The sequence below is a fragment of the Leopardus geoffroyi genome, chromosome D3 (assembly GCF_018350155.1).
Source record: "Leopardus geoffroyi isolate Oge1 chromosome D3, O.geoffroyi_Oge1_pat1.0, whole genome shotgun sequence".
Classification (NCBI taxonomy): Eukaryota; Metazoa; Chordata; class Mammalia; order Carnivora; family Felidae; genus Leopardus; species Leopardus geoffroyi.
This window is the reverse complement of record NC_059339.1, coordinates 33,679,607-33,696,465: the sequence shown is the minus strand read 5'-3', so window position 1 is coordinate 33,696,465 and position 16,859 is coordinate 33,679,607. Positions and strand designations below refer to the sequence as shown.

General features: G+C 41.9%; 1 long non-coding RNA gene across 1 annotated transcript; it reads left to right on the top strand.

Moving 5' to 3' along the window:
- Window positions 1-1,270: 1,270 nt before the first annotated feature.
- On the top strand, window positions 1,271-7,099 carry LOC123587714. Its single transcript, XR_006707473.1, has 2 exons — window positions 1,271-1,379; window positions 6,862-7,099. It is a non-coding gene; the product is annotated as an uncharacterized LOC123587714 (long non-coding RNA).
- The last annotated feature ends 9,760 nt before the right edge of the window (window positions 7,100-16,859 follow it).

Genomic DNA, 16,859 nt, shown 5'->3' with positions numbered 1-16,859 from the left:
TGATTTTTAGTAAGTTTTCAGTCATAATATCCTAAACTATTTTTTCTGCCCATTCCCTCTCTCATCTCCTTCCATGACTGCAGTTATACATATGCTAGAGTGCTTGAGATGACTCCACATGTCCTTGAGGGCCTTTCATCCTTTTTTTTCAATTTTTCCTCTTCTTTTTTCAGATTGAATAATTTCCATTGACATATCTTCAAGCCCACTGGTTTTTTCCCCTCCATTTTCTCTATTCTAATATTAAATTTTTTTTTTCAACGTTTATTTCTTTTTGGGACAGAGAGAGACAGAGCATGAACGGGGGAGGGGCAGAGAGAGAGGGAGACACAGAATCGGAAACAGGCTCCAGGCTCTGAGCCATCAGCCCAGAGTCCGACGCGGGGCTCGAACTCACGGACCGTGAGATCGTGACCTGGCTGAAGTCGGACGCTTAACCGACTGCGCCACCCAGGCGCCCCTCTATTCTAATATTAAACAAATCCAATTGTTTTGAAATTTTCTGTATTGTATATTTCAGTACTAAATGTTTTGTTAAGTCCTGTTTTATAGTTCTTATTTCTGCTGATATTCAGTCATTATCAGATGCTTATTTTCCTTTTCCCCTATAAGCATTGCTATAATAGCAGTTTTAAGGCATTTTCTGTTGATTCCAAATTGTATCTTGTATTGGTGAGGTTCCTTGTTCATTTATTTATTCATTTGATAGTACGTTGGTCGCACTATACAGATTCTTTGTATTTTGGTTAATTTGGGGTTGTGTTCTAGACATTGTGAACAGTATATTGTGGAGCCTCTGGATTCTGTTATGTTGCTCTGAAGGGTGTTGATGTTGTGTTTAGCTTAGACTCAAACTGCAGTCTCTGTCTTGATTGTGGTGCGTGGCAGCTCGGGTCTCAGTTTGGTTTGCTTTCAGCATGTCCTGATCATACGTAATTCAGGGGCTAGGCAGAAATTTGAGCAGTCTGTACACAGAATTTGGGGTACCACTTTGCTTGTCTTCTTTTTCAGCAATTCCTCCCTCACTCTGATGGCTATGAGCTCCTTCTCCCGTCCCCTAATTCCAGAAATACGTTAAGCTTTTTATCAGAATTTTTGTCATACTCCACACCGCCACAGCCACAACTGCCTTCAGAGCAAAACCACAAAAATGGGAAACTCACCCTATGCCAGCTACTTTCTCTGAGTTTCCACTTTCCCTCAGAATCTGCCTGCTTTTGTTCATTTTCTTGTTACTTATAACATTGTTTTTGTATCTTTCAGAGGGCATTGATGTGTTGTGGGATGATCAACTTCTTAGTTGCATCCAAATAATAACATTTTAAATTGAGAAGTTATTACTTTCTGGAAGTTTGCTACATAGTGAAGGAAAATGTAGAGTAAGTTTCGTGTGTGTGTGTGTGTGTGTGTGTGTGTGTGTGTAATGAAGTGTGATAAAGGTGGGAGGAGAGAATTAAGTTCGAGGTGTAAGTTGCTTGCTCACACATGGATGTTGTTACTTTTATTTTAATGTTTCTTTAATTTTGAGAGAGAGAGAGAGAGAGAGAGAGAGAGGGAGAGAGAGATAGAGATCAAGCAGGGGAGGGACAGAGAGAGACAGACAGGGAGACACAGAATCCAAAGCAGGCTCCAGGCTCTGAGCTGTCATATCAGCACAGAACCTGACGTGGGGCCCGAACCCATGAACTGTGAGATCATTACCTGAGCTGAAGTCAGATGTTTAGTTGACTGAGCCACTCAGGTACCCCAGTAGTTTTATTTTATCATGGAACTCTCTGCTATAGAAGCAGAAGCAAGTCTAATAAGGAAAATATTTACTTACTACATGGGAGTCAGTGCATTTAAACAAAACTAAAAGGAGACAAACAAACAAAAGATTACACTTCTTAAAAAGTCCTAAAAATGGGGTGCCTGCATGGCTCAGTTGGCTAAGCGTCTGACTTAGACTTGGGTCACTATCTCACGATTGGTGGGTTTGAGCCCCGCGTCAGGCTCTGTGCTGACAGAGTGGAGCCTGGAGCCTGCTTCAGATTCTGTGTCTCCTTCTCTCTCTGCCCCTCCCCTGCTCGCACTCTCTCTTTCTCTCTCTCTCAAAAATAAACATTAAAAAAATTTTTTAAGTCCTAAAGAAGACCACACTTCCTAATACATTTTTCAATACACTAACTATGAGAGCTTATTTGAATTCAGAAGAAAACTAGATCTTATAGCTCCCTTTTCCCGAATGTTTATAATATTATCACAATCTGCTCTTCTCTCTGATTGAAACCAATGAATGTGATGTCATAATAAAGTTCTTTGATTTTGTTCACTTAACTGCGTGTTTTAGAGAATTTTCCATCTTAGTATGTTTAGATCGGCTATATAAGGCAGCATAGCATTCCATAATCTATGCTCACTTTAATTGATTTGAGTATTATCCTTTTGATAGATATTCAAGTTGTTTCCAAAATTTTACAGTTAAACTATCTTTGTGCATAATTCTGTACATTTATGTGTTTATTTTGGATACATAAATTGCTTCTGAGAGTATGTGTATTTAAGTTTTTGATAGATGCTCTTAAATCTCCTGCTTCTAATAGGTTGTCAAATTTATGGTTTTGCCAACAGTCAATGGGAGTGTCCATTTCTCTTTATTCACCATACCAGTGGATATTGTTAATTTTTTAAGGTTTCCAATATGATAGATAATGGAAATTTATTTGTATTTTTGTATTTACTGGATGGGCTGCCCATCTTTTTACATTTTATAGGTCACTTTTTTTTTTCTGTGTGAACAGTCTATTCATGGCCCATAATAACTTTTCTAGTAGGTTATTTGTATTTTTCTAATTGATTTTTGGAAATTATTATCCATTATAACCCTTTCTGTTATATAGGTTGCAGATATTTTCTCCTGGTCTATGACATGTCTTTAAATATTTTAATAGATTTTTTTACACAGAATTTAAAAATATTTATGTAGGCAAAACTCTCAGTTTTAAGATAGATTATGTTGTTGCTTAAATACATATTACTTGCATGTATAATATACAATTATTATATTGAAGCCTTAGTTCCATCTTGAATTTACTTTTGAGGATGGTAAAAGTAATGAATTTAGTTTTTTGTTAAAACAGGTTTATTGAGGCATAACTGATGTATAAAGAATTGCACATATTTAATGTGTACAATTTGATGAGTTTGGAAGTATGACTTCCCCATGATATCATTTCTATTACCACGAACATGGTGCTACAGAGATCGCAAAGGTTTCTTGTATTCTCCCATTTTTTTTGTCTGATAAAAACACTTAACATGAGATCCACCTTCTTAACAAATTTTAAATGACAATACCATATTGTTAACTCTGGGCGCTATGTTGTAGAGCAGATCTCTAGAATTTGCTAATCTAGCATAGCTGAATCTATACTCATTGATCAACTCCCCAACTCCCCCATCCTCCAGCCTTTGGCAACTACTATTGTATTCTCAATTGCTAGGAGTTTGACTATTTTAGGTGCCTTAAAAGAGTGGCGTCATGCAGTATTTGTCCTTCTGTAACTGGCTTATTTCACTTTGCATAATGTGTTCCAAGCATACCCATTTTGTTCCAAATGGCAGGGTTTCCTTCTCTTTAAAGCCTGAATAATAATTCAGTGACTGCGTATGCCTCATTTTCTTTATTCATGCGTCTGTTGATGGACACTTGGGTTGCTTCCAAATGTTGGCTGTTGTGAATAATAATGCAATGAACATGGGAGTGCAAATATCAGGGATTTAGTTTTATTTTTTCCCAGATAGATAATGGTCCTGATTCTATCCCATTTCTTTCCCACTGATTTGAACAGCCACTTTTATAATATTCTAAATTCTGACATATAGATATGCCTCTTTTAGAATTCCCTTTTTTTTATCCATGGATCTATGTGTCTTTCTAAAGGCAAACACAAACATTCAGTTATCATGAGTTTATATCAGGTTTGAGTTCTAGTAGGTATCTTCATTGCTTTTCCAATTTTTAAAAATTTACATGCATTTTTTTCTCTTCCAGTTGATGTTTAGAATGAGTTTATCAAGTTCCATAAAAATGAATTGCTTTGGGAATTTCATCAAAACGAATATTTACTGATAAATTATTTTGATAGGAAGAACATTTTTTATAATATTGAATCTTTCTAAGAACATGATACATTTCTCCATTTATTCAGGTTGCCCAAAAGAACTTTAAGAAATTTTAGTTTCCTTCATGTAATTTTGTATGTTTCTTATTTAGTCTCTTAGATATTTTTAAAGTTTTTTGATGCTGTTGAATATGACTATTTTGATCCATTACAATTATTGCTTAGTTCTTCTCGGTATATAGGAAAACTATCACCTTTTATATTTTTATTTTTTTATCTAGTAATGATTCTAAACGATCTTACTAGCCCCAAGAGCTCTTCAGTTGATTATCTTGGATTTTCTATGTGGACAGTCACATAGATTAAAAATAATGAGTTTCTCATTAACTTTCTAGCTTCTTATTTTCCTGTTTTATTTAACTGGCTAGGTCCACCAGTAAAATGTTGACTGGGTAACAAAGAAAGCAGTCACCCTTGTCTTCCTCCAGATTTTAAAGGAATGCTCTTGCTATTTCAACATTGAGGAGTTTGGTGTCCTCTCTTTATCAGGATAACAAAGTTTCTCTGCAATTTTAGCTTTCCGAGAGCTTATTTTTTATATCATGAATGTTTTTAAACTTCATTATTTTCCTCAAATCTGTTGAGACAACCAGATGGTTTTCTCTTTAACAAACCATTAATTTGGTGAATTACCCTAACAGATACTCCAATGGTGAAATAGCTTGAGCTCATATATTAGCCCTTTTAATTCAAACGATGGTTTTTATTTTGTTTAGGGTTGTTGCATCTACATTCAAGAGTGAAATTGGCTTCGGGCACCTAGGTGGCTCCGTAGTTTGAGTGTCAGACTCTTGATTTTGGCTCAGGTGGTGATCTAGTGGTTTGTGGGATCGAACCCCCATGTCCAGCTCCGCGCTGACAGTGCAGAGCCTGCTTGGGATTCTCTCTCTCTCACACTCTCAAAATAAAAAATTAAACATTAAAAAAAAAAAAAAAGTGAAACTGGCCTGTGGTTTGTCTGTCTCCTTGTCCTACCTGTATCTGGTGTGTTTATTTTAGTCTCAGAAGCTAGTTGGGGAATTTTTTTTTTTTTTTTTTCTATTACCTGGAAGGTTTTCTTTATGTGGCTAATCATTTGTTTCTTACCTGTTTGGTAGATCTCCTTTCTTTGACCCTAGGGTTTTCTTTGTGAGCAGATTTTTAACCACTCAATTTGGAAACAATGAGTTACATAGTATTTCTTATTTTAAAGGAAAATGCATGATGAGCTTGCCTTCAAGTTGAAATTTAAAAGGAATTCCCCTCTTGGGATTTACAGGGGACACTGAGAACACATATCCAGCAAGCTATAACCTTAATATTTTTACAACAATGCAGCTCTGAATTTCATGTGCTTTTTCCCCCCTTGAAATGATCTTCTATAAATGTCAAGGGCAGGGTATAAAAATGCACCTCTTGAAGGTATTGCTAAGGGAACCCATGTTAAAAAAGATTTGTGGGTGTATTTAGACTTACCAGAGTCTAACAACTCAAACTGTGGAATGTATGGGATTTTTAAGGAAGTGGATAGATTCTATATCCTTCAAATAATCTTCTGTAAGTTAGTTTTCTCTAATTTAGGCTTTTGACAGGAGTTAGATAAGGAGAGGTTTGAGATTCTGTTTTATGGTGGGATCCCAGAAAGCTAGTATTCTGAAATAAATGTTAGGAAGACTTCCAGGGGATGGAAATTTTGCAACTAGCCTCAGTAAATCCAAGTAGAGAAAAAAAGAGAAAGTGGAACATATTTATAATAAGAGTGATGGGGTTTCTAATTCATGACTGACCAATACTTGGCCTCCCAGGAATTTTACTGTGGTTTTATTTTTTTTAGTCTAAATAGTCATCAGTTGGAAACATTATCATTAAACTGACCTTCCTCCCCATTCCTCAACCATGGCCTTTCAGAATAACTGAACTCTTGCAAGAGATTAAGAAATGATTAGTCTACTTTTAACTCTTGTGTTTTAAATCTGAGCTATGATCTAAGTTAAACTACAAGCATGACTGTACCAATTTAGGAGATTATTCATTGCTGGTATTTACCTTGTTTCATTCATGAGCTACATCATTAAACAGTAACAGTTGAGTAACTACAGAGGGATGGAAGGATTTGCAATCTCATGGACAGAAGCAAGAAATATAAAGAGAATACAATATTGAAGGGGAAAGTATTACATTCATTCTCTAAGTGAGTGATTCTGTGCTTCTGGGGGTCATTGATAGGTCATAGGCTAGGGAAGATGTTTGAAGTAAGGCAAGAAGCAGCATGCCTTGAATTTAGGGGAGAGCAGAGACAAAGTGTTAGCCATGGCAGGCTATGGGGGGAAATTACTCAGACTCCATTGCTGGTGGATCACTGGGATGATAAAGAGAGCTAAGACAAAGCTTTGTGTAAAGGGTAGGAGCTCTAGGGAATCAAGAAAATTCCTGCCCTCAGGACACTCAAAGTCTAGAGTGGTGCTGTCCAATAGAAGTATAATGTGAGCCTCCTATGTAATTTTAATGCTTTAGTAATGACATTAAAATATGCAAAGAAATGGGTGAAATATATTTTAGTGATATATTCTATTTAACCTAAGCAGATATTCCAATTATCATGTAAATATGTACTCAATGTAAAAATCAGTCATGAAATATTTTATATTAAAAAACACTGTCTTTGAAATTCAGCATGTAACTTACATTAATAGTGCATCTCCATTCATATTCGCTACAGTGTAATGCTCAAGAGCCACAGGTGGTCAGTGGCTACTGCATTAGCCCGCCTAGCTCTGAAATGAGAGAAGGGTCTGGAAACACAGGAATCCGGTAGGATGGGAGACGACAGAAGAACAGAGACAAGGTGGGAACACAGCGCTCACTGCCAAGACCCAGGGGAGCGCATCCATCCACTGCGGGTGGATCGCAAGGTGACTTGGGGGCAGCGCCTATTAAATTCCATTGTGAACAATGAACAGTGCTGGCCAGGCCAGGGTTTTGCAGCCTGCTTCACCATGGCTCCATTAGTTAAACCATTCGTGACCCCCGTCCTCAGCAAATGTTTCCGGAACCCTGAAGAGCTGGGACAGGTCCAGCGCTGCACGAGAGGCGCGTGCCCATCGCAGCCCAGCTTCCCCCTGAGCCCAGCCCGCGGCTCCTGTCCTGCTCTTGAGCCCTCCCCGCGACCTTCGGCAGCTGCCCCCAGGGGCTGATTCTTGCAGGTGCGCAGAAGAGCAGGGGCCGTGCCATTCAGTCCCACAGGAGCCCCGAAGAGGTGCTCCTTTCTGAACTTTACAAAGGCAGAGAGCAAGCTGGGAGAAGGTGACGTCCCCCTGGTCACACGAGTTCACAGAGGAGGATTCGACAAGGCGCCTCCGTTGTCATTCGCTGCTGTTCTGGGGATGCAGCACAATCTTTTCAGCAGGTTACAGAAAAGCTGTAAAATCACTGATTTATGACGCCTTCTGAAATAACTTCTCACAACACTTCCCCGCTTATAGTAGTCAGTGGTCTCCCATTTTCTGTTAAACTGCCAGGATTTCAAGATGCTCCATGATTTACCCCCACGCCGCTCCCTAGATCACCTGCTAATGCCCACATCTGCTGTCGGTTCCCATCAGGGGCCTCTTCCCAGTGGGGCTTTCCTTCTTCTGTGTCCTGCCTCCTGTCCCGTCGCCTAGAAAAGGTTAAGGCAGTAAGGAAGTAGAAAATCCAAGTATGTTAACAACAAAAATATTATTCCTTCTTGTAGCAGAAGAGGGCGCTGTTGTCTAAAACAGGATGTTTAATCGGAGCTTTTCACACAGGGAGGCTGAGAGGATATTATCACGAGCGCATCTGTTTTTTTGTGGCGTTCCGGATGTCCTTACTATGCATCATTTTGTAACTCAAACTTGGCAGCTTAGACATCTGTAAGTTATTTGTTGAGAACTGTTTTGTTCTCTGCACTCTCTGAATAAATACAAAGTAACAGTTAAATTCTTCGAAAACAAAGAATTATACAGGTGTTTCAGCGCGTTTTGTGTAAGATCTTATATACATGTAAGGATATTTTATACATGATTTGGGTTGTCTACCTAGAAATGCGTCTAATTAAATGACAGTCCTGTTTTTCACTTGGTATTTTATAGGACCATTAAAAAGTGACCATAAGTGTTGCCTGGGTGGGTTAGTTGGTTGAGTGTCAGACTTTGGCTCAGGTCATAATCTCAGGCCTCTTGTGAGTTCGAGCCCAGGGCTCGCTGCTGTCAGGGCAGAGCCCCCTTGGGATCTCCTGTCCCCCTGCCCTCTCTGCCCCTCCCCCACTCTCTCTTTCTCTCGGTCTCTAAAAAATAAATAAACGTTAAAAAAAAGTGACCAATTGTGGGAAAGCTGTTTTTATGTGATATTGGCCCCAGGGACTTTTTTCTGCAGAGAGTGGAAACTCTGTTGCCAGGCTGAGATTTGCCCTTCCAGGGTGGTCATTGTACTCAGATTGGGGGGGGTGGGGGTGGGGGGAGGGAAGCGCCAAGGACAGCCTGGGGACACAAGGCAGAAATTACAACTAGTTTATACTAAGGTGTCCAAGGATGCAACACGGAGTCGGTCCCTGCGGTTGAATAGGGATGGAACACGCAGCAGGGGTTCCCGGGGAATCCAGAAGCATCATGAGGGACCCATCAGACCACCCAGGAGGGGAGCGGAGGTAGTGGATGTGGTGGGGATCTGTGGGCACAATTGGGCCTCAGGGTCCACCCTCCTGACGCTCCAGCACAGCCTGGGCCCTTTCTCTGCCCACCAGCCCCATCGTGGGGGCATGACGGTCACAGGCGCGACCCTTTGCGGAAGCACCTCCAGGAGGATGGTTGGCTGGCTTCCCCGCCCTTCCGGTCCTGTTCCCGAGTCTCACTTTGTTCTGCTTCCCCACATCTTCATGTCTGTCTTCTCCTTGGATTTGGCGTTTCTCCCTGAGGGCATTCTTCCATTTGTCCTCTCCCCTTTCTCCTGATCCGGTCCCTGTCTCTCTGAGTGGAGTGAGGGCTTGTGGTCAGGGAGTGTGTGCTATGGTAGCCAGTAAGCCTGTGATACAGGAGTTGAGTGTGTGTTCCAGGAACGCTCCTTCTCCTCTGGCTTCTTTTCAACCCATGGAGGGAGCGTTGGACTATCTTTGGTTATCGTGGCCCATGGTCATGGGCACCTTTCACCAGCCTAGGAGAGACTTGTCTTTTTATTATTTTTTTTAATGTTTATTTATTTATTTTTGAGAGAGAGAGAGAGAGAGAGAGAACAAGCAGGGGAGGGGCAGAGAGAGTGAGGGAGAGAAAATCCCAAGCAGGCTCCGCGCTGTCAGTGCAGAGACCAATGTGGGGCTCGATCTCCCGACTGTAAGATCAAGACTTGAGCCAATATCAAGAATCGGATGCTTAAGCGACTGAGCCACTCAGGCGCCCTGAGAGAGCTGTGTTTGGTTCTACTCCACCCTCCCTTGGAGCCCCCCGGCTGTCTGTCTGCTCTGCTCCATCCAGGGTAAGGGTCCACAGCAGCCTTGTGCCCAGAGAGGGTCCGGGGGCCTCAGTGTTCCTACAACCTTTCCTAACTCTTTGTCTTTGTCTCTTCCACACTCTGATCTCTGGTAGGAGCCAGAAGGTAGACGAGACTAACCAAATGAGTGGGTCCTTGCTAATATGTTAGCCGGTTAGTCTGCTATTTCTCCCATAATGCCAGGACTTGGCCAGAGGTGTATCTTCTAACTCAAGTCCGGGGTAAGTACTCCAGCCTCTAGGTGGCTAGATGGTGAGACATTGTGGGCACGTTGGCCTTTCTGAACCCTTCAGATGATAACCACGAGGGTCGTCACCTAGTGTATATTTGCATGCATCAATCAAGCCTTGTCCATTCATAAGCTTTTTTTATTTTTTTGCTCCTTTTAACTGTGAGTCATGAATTAAGACCCATGTTGTTGTTCTGTACCCTGGTTTTGGAACTTTCTTTTCTGGTACTTCTCACAAACATTAGCTGTGCATGGGTAAGATGGGAAGGAGTGAGCCACCAGGGTTTCTCTGAGTAATTAGGCAATGGAGTCATTCTCCAAGGTTTTCAAAAAGATATATTATTTTAAAATCCAGGCCCCCATTTATTAACTTTGCAACACTAAATTCTGTAGTAAAGCATTAAATCCAGGTTCTTGGAGACCATGAAATGGACTAGACCCTACAGCAGGTATGCCCTGGCCCCTTGCTTATTACCCCATGATGATACACTTGAAGGTGATCTTAGAAAAACTGAGTTTTTGGTTAGGCTTTTTAGCTCTGTCAGGTGAATTTTATTTGTTTTCGGTTTGTTTCTTTAATATGTCCACATTCCTTTTTTTTTTAAATTTTTTTAACGTTTTTTTAAATATATTTTTGAGACAGAGAGAGACAGAGCATGAACGGGGGAGGGGCAGAGAGAGAGGGAGACACAGAATCGGAAGCAAGCTCCAGGCTCTGAGCCATCAGCCCAGAGCCCAACATGGGGCTCGAACTCACGGACTGCGAGATCGTGACCTGAGCTGAAGTCGGACGCTTAACCGACTGAGCCACCCAGGTGCCCCCCCCCTTCTTTTTTAAGAGAAAAAGTGGGGCTCGAACTCACCAACCACGAGATCATGACCTGAGCCTAGGTTGGACGCTCAACCAATCGAGCCACCCAGGTGACCCTTTAACAATTAATTTAATAAGGCGACAGATCCTCTTCCCCCTTGAACTTTGGGTTCTGAGGGATTTCAGCCAACCTTGCCATACCTTGTGAGAAAGTAAACATTGGTGGACGTATAGAAGGAAGTGTGTGCTGTGACTTCTGCCGGGGCCTGTATTCGGTTAAAACCTATAGTTATAAGACGTGGACTGATTTTTCAAACACTACCAAAAATGCAGCCCTCCGGGAAAACAAAAGAGTGCCGTGAAGGTGTTTAAGGATCAATAGATGTGCACACGAAACATGTCTCAGTGCACATTCCCGAAGCATGTGCATGTTGGTTTCCAAATGATGAATCAGCTCAGTGTTGCATTTGGCTGCCAGTGCCAAACAATCCAAGAGCACAGAGACTGAAACCAAATCGGGGATTTAATGTTTCTCATGTAACGCCCCTCTGAAGGTGGCTCGTCTAGACGGATGTGAAGATTCATAGTATCTTTAGGGATCCAAGGTTTTGTAGCTTTCCCTTCTGCTGACCTTTGTCCTCCTGTCTTCAAGATGGCTCCTGAAGCACCAGCCGTCTTATTTTCATTTCAGCAGGAAAGAAATGGAAGGTCAAAGGGCAAAAGTGATATGAATCATCTAAGTCATCTTATGAGTGATCTCCCTGTATATCTCCTTGGCCAGAGCCAAGTCAAATTTCCATCCCTAGCTGCAAAGGAGGCTGGCAGTGTGCCTTTTAGTTGGTTGTATGGCATCCCGTCCAAATATTGGGTCCCTGTTGGCATAGAAGGAGAGGAGAAGGGTTTTGGGTAGGCAAATATCTGCCACCAAGACCTCTCAGAATTTTGGATATGCTAACGTGCATTGTTACTTATCTATGCAGGGAGCTCAGTAGGCAGCGTGTCTCCAGCTGTCTGAACTCTGCTGGGGCGTTGCACAGGAAAGGTCTTCTCTGGAATATATGTTAAGAAATTCTGCTTCGGTCAGTTCATTATAGAGAACCTCATAGAGAACGTCAGTCAGTTCATATGGGAACCTCTGTGTTCCCCACAGGGCGTATGTAGGCTACTCACAGTTCAACTCATATTTAAAATTTTTTTTAAAGTTTATTTAGTTTTGAAAGAGAGAGACAGAGAGAGTGGGCAGGGGAGGGGCAGAGAGAGAGAGGGAGACGGAGAATCCCAAGCAGGCTGTGCGCCATCAGCACGGAGCCCTCCATGGATCTTGAACTCGCTAACCCCGAGATCATGACCTGAGCTAAAGCCGATGGTCAGAAGCTTAACCGACTGAGCCACTCAGGCGCCCCTCAACTCATATTTAAATTTTATAGCAGAAGAACCGAAGCACCAAAAGTTGAAAGGTAACCTGGCAACCTAGTTTCTGAGACCAGACCCCCATTTTTGGGCTTAGACGATTACCCTAATATTCAGCTCACGTGAACCTTGATCAACCCAAATCTTATACTCTCCTTCTAGACCGTGCTGGATAAGTGCTGATCCAGGTCTGGCTTTGTTCCCAGTGTCCAATCTGACCCCTCTCAGTCACAGATGCAGACCGTTCATGTGGGAGCAGGGGGACCTGCCACAGGAGGGCTCGTTGCTGATTCAGTGCCCCACAGGAGCTCAGGATCCTCCCGTGACCTTATTCCTGAAGGGCTCAACCCAGCCCGGCAATAAATCTTTACCCACACTTCATCACAAAATGGGCTGCTTTTAAATTACGTTTGCTCATGCAGAGGAAGAGTGCCCTGTTTATTGTGAAATGTCACTCTAGGGTTGGCAGATGCCGGCCATGTAAACAACGGGAGTTCTCCATGAATGTTGACATTTGAGAGCCCAGGTTTTGTCAGCCCTGTGTCTGGATGAATGGGAAACTCTCCATCACACTATGGTCCACGCATTGATGGTGCCACCACAACAGGAAGGTAGGGAGACCATTCGGCTGCTGAAAACAATTGGCAGAAACTGTGGTCGTGTGGCCAGGAGGGAGCGGCACCAGTCAGAGCTACTGGGTACAGCCGAAGTGTCTAAAATGGGGATTTTATGTGAATGAACCGTATTATACAGTAGTCTCAATTTAGCACGATGACAAATATTATAATCCTGCGAAAAGTGTTTGACACTACATTTGTCAGAAAGTACATGTATCTCGAAGGTGTAAAGGTTTGAAATGGTAAGGGGGAAAAGAGTCACTTCTAAAGGGCTTGTTTTTACTAAAGCTTCTGAAATTGATCACATTTTAGAGAACATGTTTATCTGTCCTGAAAACTCCCCTCTAAACCTGTTTTTGGAATTTGGTCTGGACAAAAAATAAATAGTATAACTGTGCAGTAGGTTAGAAATGGAATTTAATTTATTTATTGCTTTTGGCCAGTTAGGGTGGGAATGCTAATTTTATTTGCATATAAAGTAGCTCTAGTTGCTGAAATCAGAATCTAAAATTGCATTTTCCTATATTTAACAAGCTGAATTGCTTCTTAACGTCAGCAGAAATGGATGTTTCTCTCAAGCAGAACTATTTTGAGAGCAGTCCTTGGCACAATAAGCATAGTTACTGTCTGTAGAAGATCTCTTAGGGGTGTTTAGTACCAAAGTTTGTTTCTGAGGTCATGGTCAGTGCAAAACAATGGAAAGTCCACTTGGAAATTGTATTAAGTTCCTGTGGCTATTGTAGTACATTACCACAAACTTGGTGGCCTAAAACAACAGTTTTCACAATTCTGGAGGCTGGAAATCCAAAATCAATATTACTGGGCAAGGCCACACTTTGTCTGGAGGCTCTAGGGGGGGAATCCTTCCTGATGTCTTCCAGCTTCTGGTGGCCGCCGGTGTTCCTTGGCTTGTGGCCACATCCCTCCAATCTCTGTTTCTATCCCCACATGGCCTCCTCTTCTGTCCGTATCAAAACTCCCTCTGCTTCTCTATCAGGACGCTCGTGATGGTGCCGAGAGCCCACCCAAGTCATCAAGGATAATCTCCCCATTGGAAGATCCTTAACTTAATCATATCTGCAAAGTTCTTTTCTTAACCACTTAAGGTTCTAGAGATCAGGGTGTGGATATCTTCTTGGGGGGCAATTTTCAGCCTTTTACAAAAATCAGAGCTGACTGGTAAAGTTTAACTGAAGCACATGGGAAGATGAAGAAGATCTGAAGCCTTGATATAGGAATCCCTGGAGAATGCAAACTCAGATTAGAGCAGACCCTCAGATAACCCACTGATACTCACACTGGGATCCTTGTCCCGTGTTGGGAGTGAACGCATCATTGGAAAGGTTAGTTCTACTGTGAGGTATTTAATCAATGTCACTGAAGTGTCTTGGGGAGTTCTGATACACCTTTTCTGGAAGCCCAAAGAGTCCAACCTTGGGTGAAGTTTCCTTGGGTGGTTTTATGTTAGATCAGATATTTTTAATGCAGAAAATGCTTGTAAGTTTTGGAGTCCTTGTGAGTCCCTGAGGCCATTTGGTAGGTCATGTGTAGGGTCTTGGGTGCCTCCCTGTGTTATGATGAGTCATTTGTCCAAAGATGAACATTAATATTGAACAGAAAGAAATAAAATGACTTTTAAAGAATTTAGAAAAAACAATAAGTTGAACATCGATACAATTGGAAGTTCAGAATGGAAAAAAAGAAAGTCTATCTCACTGATAAGAAAATGCTAATTCATTTTCAGTGGTATGAATACTTTTGGTTATGACAGATAATTTGTGTTCTTTAAAATATTATCACTGTCTTTTATACTTGCTATATAATCATTAAATGTGGTTTAAATTATTATTTTTTCTCCATTTACTTTATTTGTTCTCTCTTTATTTGCCTCACCAGATAGTATCATTTGTTAAATATTTTATGGCATTATGGATATGTATTTAAGGATAAGTTTTCTCTACATTTGATAAAAGTGTTACTTTATATCTGTAGGAAGGATGAAGAGTATAGGAAAGGGAAGTTTATATGCACACAAATCATTATTATATGATGATGCATTTATAACCAAAAATGTATTATTTGGCCTTTTCCCAATTTTTTCTGGATGTCAAGAAATTGATATTATGGCAGATACCCAATCTTCAACTCTGCAGACAGCATAGCCTTTTCTATACCCGTGGCTTAAGCAAATTTCGAAGGCAGAATTGGGCGTTCAGTAGGTAGCAGAAAAAAAAGTTATCCGATATATTATAAAATTGCTTTCCTTTCCAGAACTATTTGTCTACAGGGTGTGAGGGTACATCATCCAGGGAACCCCTGTGAGACTTGTTTGAGAACCATGGAGCTTTAGAGCAGAAGACTCCTATGACTGCATATCTTGCAACTACTTCACTGATAGTGAGAAAATTAGGGCTGACTTTCCAAAGTCACACAGCTAATTAGTGGAAGAACTCGATTCTAGAAATCAGATTTCTTAGTAACCCATTCAGGACTCCCTGTTCTCACCTTACCTTTTTATTAGGGGTGGAATGGTGTTTCTCAACCGCTGTATCATGGCCCTCTGGTGGATCCAGACCCTTCATAAGATTATTGCCCAGTCTAGATGAGACGTTAGTGGATTTCATGGCTCCAGTCAGAAAGATACTCTTGAGTAGTATCTGTCAGGTAGCCTGTGAACTGAGCCCATCGTGCCGAAGGCCGTGAGTGGGGACAACTTTCGATGGGCAAGTGGTATTTTCAGCTGACGCCAACGAAAGCTTATGTGTTAGTTGGGATAACCCGGGATGAAACAGGGCTGAATTCAACTCAAATTGAGGCGCAGTGCTGAAGGGCGACATCACCAAAATTGTTGCTAATTTGTTTGGTGGTGTTGTGAGTTGTTTGAGCCTTCTGAGTCTGATAAGAAAGGGCAGGGGAGAGGAGCCCCAGTGGAGACAAACCCGAAAGGTATTTGGGTGTGAGAGCAACTGTGGCTGGCAGCAGCAGCCGGATGGAACAGTTATTTCTGTGGCGTGGTTCTAAAGTTTCCAGAGTCCCTCTCTACCTCCAAAACCCTGTTTCTTCCTTCCTTCCTTCCTTTTTTCTTCCTTTCTTTCTTTAATGAATTTTTAATCAATTTTTAATGAATTTTATTTTATTTTTAAAGTTCATTTATTTTGGGAGAGAGAGAGAGAGAGAGAGAGCAGGTTCTGCACTGTCAGCACAGAGCCTGATGTGGGGCTCGAACTCACGAACGGTGCGATCATGACCTGAGCAGAAACCAAGATTCAGACGCTTAACCGACTGAGCCACCCAAGCACCCCCGCCCTGTCTTGCTTTCTTGAAATGCCCACGCATGATCAGAGCTGTTCCTTTTTGGGCTGAGGCTTGGAAGGTCACCAGCATGGAGGGAGATAGTGCAGAAGGGAGGGGACACTGGCTTTCCAAAGGTCTTTTGGCGACAAGTGGCATGTTCACGTGTTTCCTTGTAGTAGATGTCATTTAGGACATGTGTGCGTGGGGGGGAGGCAGGGAGGGGTCTGGCCAGGAGTGATGCACATGTCTGGTGACAGGAATGGGGGAAGGCAAGGACTCCAAGCAAGGCTGGTGGAAGCCACTGCTGTCGATTTCATGGATGGGTCTGGGCTGTGGGGAACAACAAAGGCCATGTGGTTGGGAAAATATCACTTTTGCATTTATGTCGAAGAAAATGAGGGAGTTTATGGAACACATATCATGTTTGGGGAGAAGATAAAGATGAAGAGTTATAGGGGAGGAAACAGAAGAAAAAAAAAACTTTAAAAAGCGTCCTCTGCCTAAGTAATCATTTTCTCTTTCTCATTCTGAACGTTGCACGTTAATATTTTGTCTCATTTCTCATAGGCCCACCTTTGACCACATTAGACCCTCCACTTTGACTTGATGGATTGATTTCTTTGAGTGAAAGATGTTCAAGCTTGGGGTTTCCTCCTTTTTGTCTTTGGGACGCCCCGCTCATGAGAGTAACCCAAAACGTTTGACTTGAAAATTTATTACCTTGCCTATTCCCGTGTATGCTGAAGACCAGCTCAGGGTCTGTGTCCTGTACCGTGTAGACTGGGTGTCGGTAACGCGGTCACACAGGCAGTCTGTACGAGGCTCAGATGTTTAATCAGGTTCCAGATTCTGAG